This window comes from Carassius carassius, chromosome 19 (assembly GCF_963082965.1).
Source record: "Carassius carassius chromosome 19, fCarCar2.1, whole genome shotgun sequence".
Classification (NCBI taxonomy): domain Eukaryota; kingdom Metazoa; phylum Chordata; class Actinopteri; order Cypriniformes; family Cyprinidae; genus Carassius; species Carassius carassius.
This window is the reverse complement of record NC_081773.1, coordinates 27,695,814-27,704,362: the sequence shown is the minus strand read 5'-3', so window position 1 is coordinate 27,704,362 and position 8,549 is coordinate 27,695,814.

Genomic DNA, 8,549 nt, shown 5'->3' with positions numbered 1-8,549 from the left:
TCAGTTGAATGTTTCTAGGTCTGCACCACCACTTTCAATCTGATCAAAGTTTTATTTGGTTATATCCCAGTCAGATGGGTTGAAAAAATGTTCACATGAAGGTTTTTAGGTCAGATTGAGCCATTAATAAACTGATTATTTGAGTGCATTTAAACGTAGCTACTGTTAAACAAGTCATGCACCGAAGTTTGATACATACAGTTTGTTCAAAGCTTGTTCAAACCTAACCCTGGGCAATAGTAATAGAAATGCTTGCATTAGCATGCACCACTAATTAATTCTTAATAACATTTAAGCTCTTTTGCTGATGTGTGCACTTGTTAATTTGTTTTGGCCACCACTACTATTATTTTTCTGGACTTGGCAGAAAAGTCTGGGCTTGAAATTAACAGCTGTAGCCAATTTATTATTTAGTTTATTTCTTTCTGTTCCCAAATCACGCATCTCTCTGTATACGGATCAAGAGCTGTGCTGTTAAACAGGCTTCTGTTACCCCATGTGTCTACCTCTCATGGTTTCTGTAGAGACTGAATGTTGTTGATCACTGTTGATTTATGAGCACAGAAACAGTCATTGACTGAGTAACTCTAGCCTGTAGTAACAAGCTGTCAGGCATAAGGATTCTTTGTTTAATGGATTGTCTATGATTCTATGGCTTATTCATGCCTGTGCGGCCTATGGCTTATGAAAGAGACTTTGGAGACTTTAGGCTGAAGTCTAGATTAGCCCTGAATATACAAATCACTGTATATCATCAGGAAAAGAACACATGCAGTCAAATTTGCTTAAACCATTTGTCAGATGTAACGCTGAGTTTTTAGTTTGCTTTCTGATGGAAAAGAATAGTTGACTGATTTTGCCAATTATTTTGGACTAGCTATACTTCTGTTCTATTAACTAGTTCATGAAACTGATTAATATATATATATATATATATATATATATATATATATATATATATATATATATATATATATATATATATATAATTTTTTTTTTTTTTTTTTTTTTGCTCCTTAATCATAATTTCTTCCTACTTGTGTCATTCCAAACCTTTACATTATGTATTATTCTGATGCACCATCAGTGTATTACTAAACGTCAGCATGAAATGGAAATTCACCCTATTTTCTTCTAGAACTTATTGTGAACAATTATTTGTGCATAGGTTTTATTTAAAAAAAAAAATCAGTCTCATGAATTGTCAATAAAATGTCATAACTGGACCTTCCTGCCTCCACTTTTGAGAGCAATGTCCACATCTCAACATCCAATCAACTTTTAAAATAAAAAGTTTTGAAAGGACATGAGTGTAAAAAATAATGAACAAATTTTCATTTTCAAGACAACCATTTCTTTAGGAGAAGATGGAGAAATTAAAAAAGTAGGGAGGGAAGGGTCTCTTATTTCGGAAAAACAAATAAATGGCACGAACCTGAGCAGCTGCCGTATTACACAATGTCTTTCCAAGGCCACAAACCTGAGTATCATAGAATTCCCGCTGCACAGCCAACGAGTCTGGTCTACGTATAAACATCCTCAAAATTGGTTTTCTTGTGCCACACTAAATACAACATTAAATATTCTCACTAAAAATAGATTTGTCTGTGTGGGAAACAGTCTCTTTTTCATCTTAAGGGAAGTTTTCCGTAATTAGAAATTTCCTAATCCAAACATTAGGCAAAGAGATTCTGGAAGACAGCCAAGGGCTGAGAAAGCTGGCATTCAGGTAAAGGTACACCTTTTTCATGCTACCAATACATGAGGCAAGAGAGAGCATCAGGAGAAAATGCCTTTACACTTTTCCACTGTTAACAAGCTTCCTGCATTTGACCCATGGGTAAATTTTGGGATTTCCAGGCAAAAGTTGTACAACTTAGCAAAGGATGAAGTTTGAGCCGCCTTGGATTGGTCTGTGAGGTAATGTCTGACAAGTTGGTCCCTCAACACCATCTCTGAACTTGCTTTCTCTTAATGCTCCAGAATCTGCCAGGCCTTTTCCACAAGGAAGTGTATATATGGACTCCATGATGAATAAGCATTACAGTTTTTATTTCTCACCACTGTTAGCACCAGCTCTTCATGTCATGTTTTACTGCAGCTTGGGTTAGTTATTATTAGGGCGGGACAACTTTTATTTGGATTTTCAGTGTTGATTTTCTTCAATGTTATTATTATGTTGGATCTATCTGCTGCTTTTGACACGGTGAATCATCAGATCCCCCTGTCCCCACTCTCATCACTGGGAAGTGGGCATCCAGGGATTCCACTCCGCGGGTTTGAATCCTATCTCACTGGTAGGTCTTTCAGAATGGCCTTGGGAGGGGAGGTATCCAAAGCACATCAACTAGTCACCGAGGTTCCTCAGGGATCAGTTCTTGGAACCCCTTTTCTTCTCCATATACACTACATCACTGGCACCATCATACAGGCACATAGTTTCTCCTACCATTGCTCTGCTGCTGACACACAGCTCTATCTCTCATTTCATCGCCTACAGCTCAATCTAGCAAAGACTGCCACTCCAAATCTACAGCACGAGTTCACCGTCCAGTTAGGTTCATCAACAATTACCTCATCAAGTTCGGTCAGAAAACTTGGTGTAATCTTTGATGGCTTTCAAAAAACACACTTTTGCAGGTTTGCATTGCAGAACATCAGAAAGATCAGGCCCTTCCTAGGGAGCATGCTGCACAACTTCTTGTCCAGTTCCTTGTCATTTCTAGGCTGGACCACTGCAATGCTCTTCTGGCTGGACTTCCGTCCATACAGTCAAACCTTTACAAATGATTCAGAATGTAGCGGCACGACTGGTCTTTAACGAGGCCAAAAGAGCCCATGTCACACCTCTCTTTCTCCCTGCAGTGGCTGCTGGTTACGGCTCACATCAAGTTCAAGACACTGATGCTTTCATACAGAACAGCCACAGGCTCAGCACCCGCCTACTTCCACTCATTCTTACTAATCTACATCCCCTCCAGAACTATGAGATCCACTAGTGAGCGACATCTCGTGGTACAATCACAAAGAGGCACAAAATTCCTTTCATTTTCAACAAAATTCAACATTTTCATTTACCGTTCCTGACTGGTGGAATGATCTTCCAACCCCTATCTGGAATGGTGATTTCCCTGGCGTTTTTCAAGCAACAGCTGAAAACTCACCTCTTTTGTCACTATCTGACTTCATTGTAAAAAAAAAAAAAAAAAAAAAAAAAAAAAGTAATAAAACTTTTTTTTTTCAACATCTTTCTCTGTCTAGCTTGTACTTATTTGAACAAAGCTTGACACTTGGTATGATGAGCACTTTCTGTGTCTATTTGCCTCTTTAGGATGAATCGCTTGATGTATTCCCCAATTGTAAGTCTCTTTGGATAAAAGAGTCTGCTAAATGAATAAATGTAAAATGTAATGTAAATGATTTTGAGAAAACGTCAACGTAATTCCCAAAAACAGTTTTAACAATGTGTAATGTGTTAAACAGATCATAAAGTTGCACTCGCTTATTGAATTTCTTTGGGCTTACTGTAGATGCAGTAGTCATCCAGCTATATACAGCATATTCCATGAGTGAAACAATAAATAATAGTGTCTGTGTCCTCATTTTTATTCTATTTTTGGAGATCTCTACAACCAACTTGCAGATTTAATTTTACGCTTCATTTGCCCTCTGAAACTTTCCTCCCAGATCATGATATGCGGACATCAGTCTCTCTCTGCATTCTCCATGTTTCATGAATTATCCGGCCCCCACCACACAGTAATTTGTTTGGCACTGCTGAACGGCGGTCAGTCAACTGAAAGGGTTGAGCCCTCGGCTTTGCCAAGATACACAGTTTCCTCTTTGTGTCCAGATATAAATAATTGCATTGAGTGTGGAGAACTGCCTGTACATCTTCCCTTTTGGTTTATAGGAAGAGTGGCAGCAAAAACCAAAGATATTTATCAGGCTCATTAAAGGACTGGAGTCTTGAGTGCCACCTGGAGGATTAAGAAAGGTCTGCTCCGGCTCTAAAAGGTTTTGGGTTTAAGGTCATTTCCTGCAGCCTGACTTTTGACTTTAAGTATAAAGTCTGATCTACACTGCAGCTTATTCTGGCCAAGGAATGCCCATTTAGACAGATACTGTATGTTCAAAAGTGTAGACTCTATATTTGCGCATTTTGCCCATTCAAAGTAGTTTATTTCACAATCACAACTAAAAAGAAAAAGTAGTTGTGGAGTGACGTGGAGTCACTTACCTGACAAAATTTGGCAACTTGTTCACTGTAAAAAATAAAAACCTCTCCAGCTCATATTTGTTTAGTGACTGGTTACATCTAAATTTGTCAATTGACCAAATTGAATTTATCAAATTAAATTCGCTCTAATTCAATTTGGCCAATTTAAACATTTAGATATAATCACTAATTCACACAAATTCAGTTAGACCAACTGAAAAATGTAGATGTGATCAGTCAATGGAAAAATTTGAGTTGGAGAGGTCTGAATTTTTTTTTTTACAGTGTTCCTCAAAGGGACTTATTATATCAACCAAGATTTATGTGATTTACAAATCCTCCATATAAATGTCTTTACTGTCACTTTTAATTAATTTAATGTGTCCTTGCTGAATAAAATTATTAATTTCTTTAAAAATCTTTCTGACCCCAACATTTTGAACAGCAGTGTTGTGTTCAGAAGCTCTAAATGTCCTTTTGCTTCTGACATCTATAATGTGTAATAAATCTAAAAAAAAATCTGGTTTAGTATTCATTCCAGTCTGGAATTGCTGTAGCTTCCTCTTGTTCCTTTCTCTTTTGACTTAGGAAATGTTTTTTTCCACTCATTAGATGCACAAATCAGATTTGGGCCTATTCACATTAAACCATGAAAATCTCAACTGGTCAACTGCTGTTTTCTTATCTTTGTACTTTGCACGCATGACTATACAGTACATTCGGTTTAGTTGAGTGGCGGTTGGTTCATTTTGAATAGAAGTCAATAGGATGCATTCCCATAATCCTTGTCTCTGGAGACTGTCCATGTCAAACCATCATTAAACTCTGGCAACTGGTTCTTATTTTTGCTTGAGTCAGCTGGTCTATGGTCTAAGTATTTCCTCTCTTAAGGTTTCCTGTACAGTAGATGTGTTTTCAATAGGAGACATATGGCAGTTAATGATCTGGGATGGGATCAAAATCTGGAAGGGAGGAAGGACTCTTGAACTAAGCAGCTTTTTCAGTTACTTATCAACACTGTACATTTGAGTAAGGGAAAAGGCTGTCTGTTTAGTTGTCAAAAAGCCAGTAGGCATCTTGTTTCTGCCAAACGTAACATTCAGGCACTATTTGTTGTTTTATGCCATCCTTATTTCTGTGCTGATAAACTTTTGCTTTATTGGTTTAGTTCTTTGTTGATTTGAGTACCTTGGTCTACCCAGATTCAGATGCGACGTCTGTGCTGCTTTTGTAAATAATAATTAATTAATTTTGTATGTATTCTTCAAGTTATTGCAAATGATAAACCATTATGAAAATGAATTGGTGTAGATGATACACTACCATGAAGAAGTTTGGGACTGAAATTATTTTTAAATGTTTTTGAAAGAAGTCTCTTATGCTCACAAGGGCTGCACATATTTGGTCAAAATAAAAAGTATTATTGTGAAATATTATTATTTAAAATAATGGTTTCTATTATAATATATATATTTAAATGTAATGTATTACTGTGGTCTCAAAGCTAAATTTTTCTGAGTCACATGATACTTCAGAAATCATTCTAATATGTTGATTTGCTTTGATAAATAGAAAGTTCATAAGCACATTAATTTGAAATAGAGATTAAAAAAAAACTTGAAATTGCCTTTCAAGGGAACTTCGAACTGCGTCTTCTAGGGGTCGCTATGGGGTTAGCCGGTGACAGCCTCTGACGTCATTACCGGCACGACTATAAACAGGCACCGGGAGAACACGTCATTCTCTTCTTCGTCTTCACTGACTGTTCTGTTTGAAGCGTGCATCTGAAAGAACTGGTAAGAGTGATCTTTCTCTGTTTATCATTGCGACTACTAGCAAGTGTTTAGACAATGTGTGTATCCGTGTCGGCGTTATTTGACCCCGATGACACACACAATCTTTGCGTCATTTGTTTGGGTGCAGAGCACGCACGCCGATGCCTTTGAGGAGGTAATCTGCATGCATTGTGAGCATTTTTCCAATGAAAAAGCTCCGCTCTCGTTCGTCTCTCTTTCCATGAAAAAAAAAAGAAAAAGAGGCAGCCATCTGCTTCCCGCGGTTCAGAATTTCAGGTAGATCTGTATGGTTTAGAGAGAGGCTTTTCCTTTCACGCTCGAAATGGTGGCGGATGAGAGAGAGCCTCGGGAGGAAGATGTTATATCTTTAACACTTTCTGATACTGAGGTTAGTGCTCTGCTGGGTTTTTACCAGGAAAAGCAGGAGATATTTGAGGATGGTGAAGAATCGTGGGTCACGAGGAGGTAAGCAGAACCTAAGGGATGTGATCCGGATGAGGCAGGGTTCTCGCTCGAATCAGATCGATACCTAGGTATCTACTCGTTCCCTTTGGGGATTTTTAACTTCTGCTTTTATCCTCCCCTTCCTAATTCCCCTGTAACCACCAGCTCTCCACCTGATCGAGGTTAGGTGGAAACCTCTCACATAGCAGTCTCCTATGCTGGACCTACAATATTTTTGGCTGGTTCTATATTCATAGCAACCACCTTACTGATGGTCCAGACTAAAAGGAGGTGCCCCTTGAGCGGAGCTCCAGTGCAGGAGGGTGGGTGAGTATGTAACCCCTTTCTGTATATCCTTATGTGTTTTAAATTTCTGGTGATTATGTGTCTACTAATAAACTATGTGAGTTTCCTTTGCAGTGCTCCGTTACAGTGTTTACTAAACACTCATCAGCACCAGCCACTTTCTGAAATCCTGTACGGTAAGGGTTACGCGCTTCGCCTCGTTCCCTTTCTTGAGATGATTAGACCTTGGTTCCTTGGGCTCCATTCAGCCAGTGTGTATTTGTTTATACACTCAAAGTATTGCTTCCATCAACATGAGGGGTTATTTGGGTGATTCTCGTGGTAGTTTAGCTGCGCTCCCCTTTTCCAAGAAGAGTCGCCTATGAGTGCGCTACTCTGAATAAGGAGTTCTCCTCTCATATGAGACTGAGTTCTCTGTTTTTTCCCCAGAGCACTCCAGCATTATTTCCACAGATCAAGTTGATGACTCTCAAACATAATGTTTTGAGATGCACCATTCCATCTATGAGCTGCTCTATCATAGTTCCACAAGAGCCCCTCCTTAGAACAGTATTTGAAAATCTAAACAGGGTGTTGCTACTAGGGATCTGTTGAGACAGCTCCTTCAGCAAGCTTATGCGAAAGCAAGCGTATCCCCTGTGTGACAGGCAAGACTTGGTATAAAATGCTAGGTTCTTAGCCATATCCCTATAAAGCAGTCTTTCCTGATTCCAAGCCTTCAGTTCTCCCCCGGGCAGAGGCCCAAACGATTAAGTTGGGTATGTAACTTATGCCTTTGGCCATTAAGGGGTAATGTCACAGTCCCAGGGGCAACCCCCCAGGGGCAACCCCCCCGGGGCAACACCCCCCCCCCCCCCCCCATCTAAAAGTCCCAGGGGAAACTCCCATGGAAATGATAGAGATGGTACTTAGTGTTCGCCATGATTCTGCCCTTCACTCCCCTCAGCATGGCAGTGTGGGTATACTGTTCCCCATAGCGACCCTTAAAGGATGCAGTTCGAAGTTCCCTTGAAAGGGAACGTCTCAGGTTACGAATGTAACCATGGTTCCCTGAGTAGGGAATGAGACACTGCGTCCTCTAGCTCCCTGCCATGCTTCGGACACAAGCTTCAGACGAAGAAGTGAATGACTTGTTCTCCCAGTGCCTATTTATAGTCGTGCCGGTTAAAGACCAGTTAAAACAGCAACGAGTTGGCCAGCCACAGCCTCTGACGCCACTCAGAGGCTGTCGCCGGCCAACTCGTTGGTGTTTTTTCAATGTATGCTTCAGACACGGGTCACGACAAGGTGTTCACCATAGCAACCCCTAGAGGACGCAGTGTCTCGTTCCCCACTCAGGGAACCATGGTTACATTCTGATTTTTAATGCTAATATGCCTTCTTAAGAACTTGTCATTATAAATACTGTCTTAAAGAGATCTTGAACCTGTAAATTTTTAATGCTTTCTCCTCATTTATCCAATTGTTTCTGATGCCCATCTTGACCAGGACTCTGTGGTAAAATATTGTATCTTAGCGGGACCTCCCTGGTTAGAATAATCCATTCAAAGCGGTCAGATGAAGTGTAATGCATTTAATACTAAGTAATAACTTGATTGCACTTAAAACTTTAAGGCAGCAATTAAAACTGAAGAGGGTTGACATGTTTTACAATGTCTTTAATAGAAATTATACTTTGCTTCTGACTCTTGGTAGCAACATTTTTCATTTTTGCCTTAGGGCCAGTGTTAATGTTGGCAGGGATACTGGACCAACTGAGCCAGCAAAAAATAAATAATAATGAT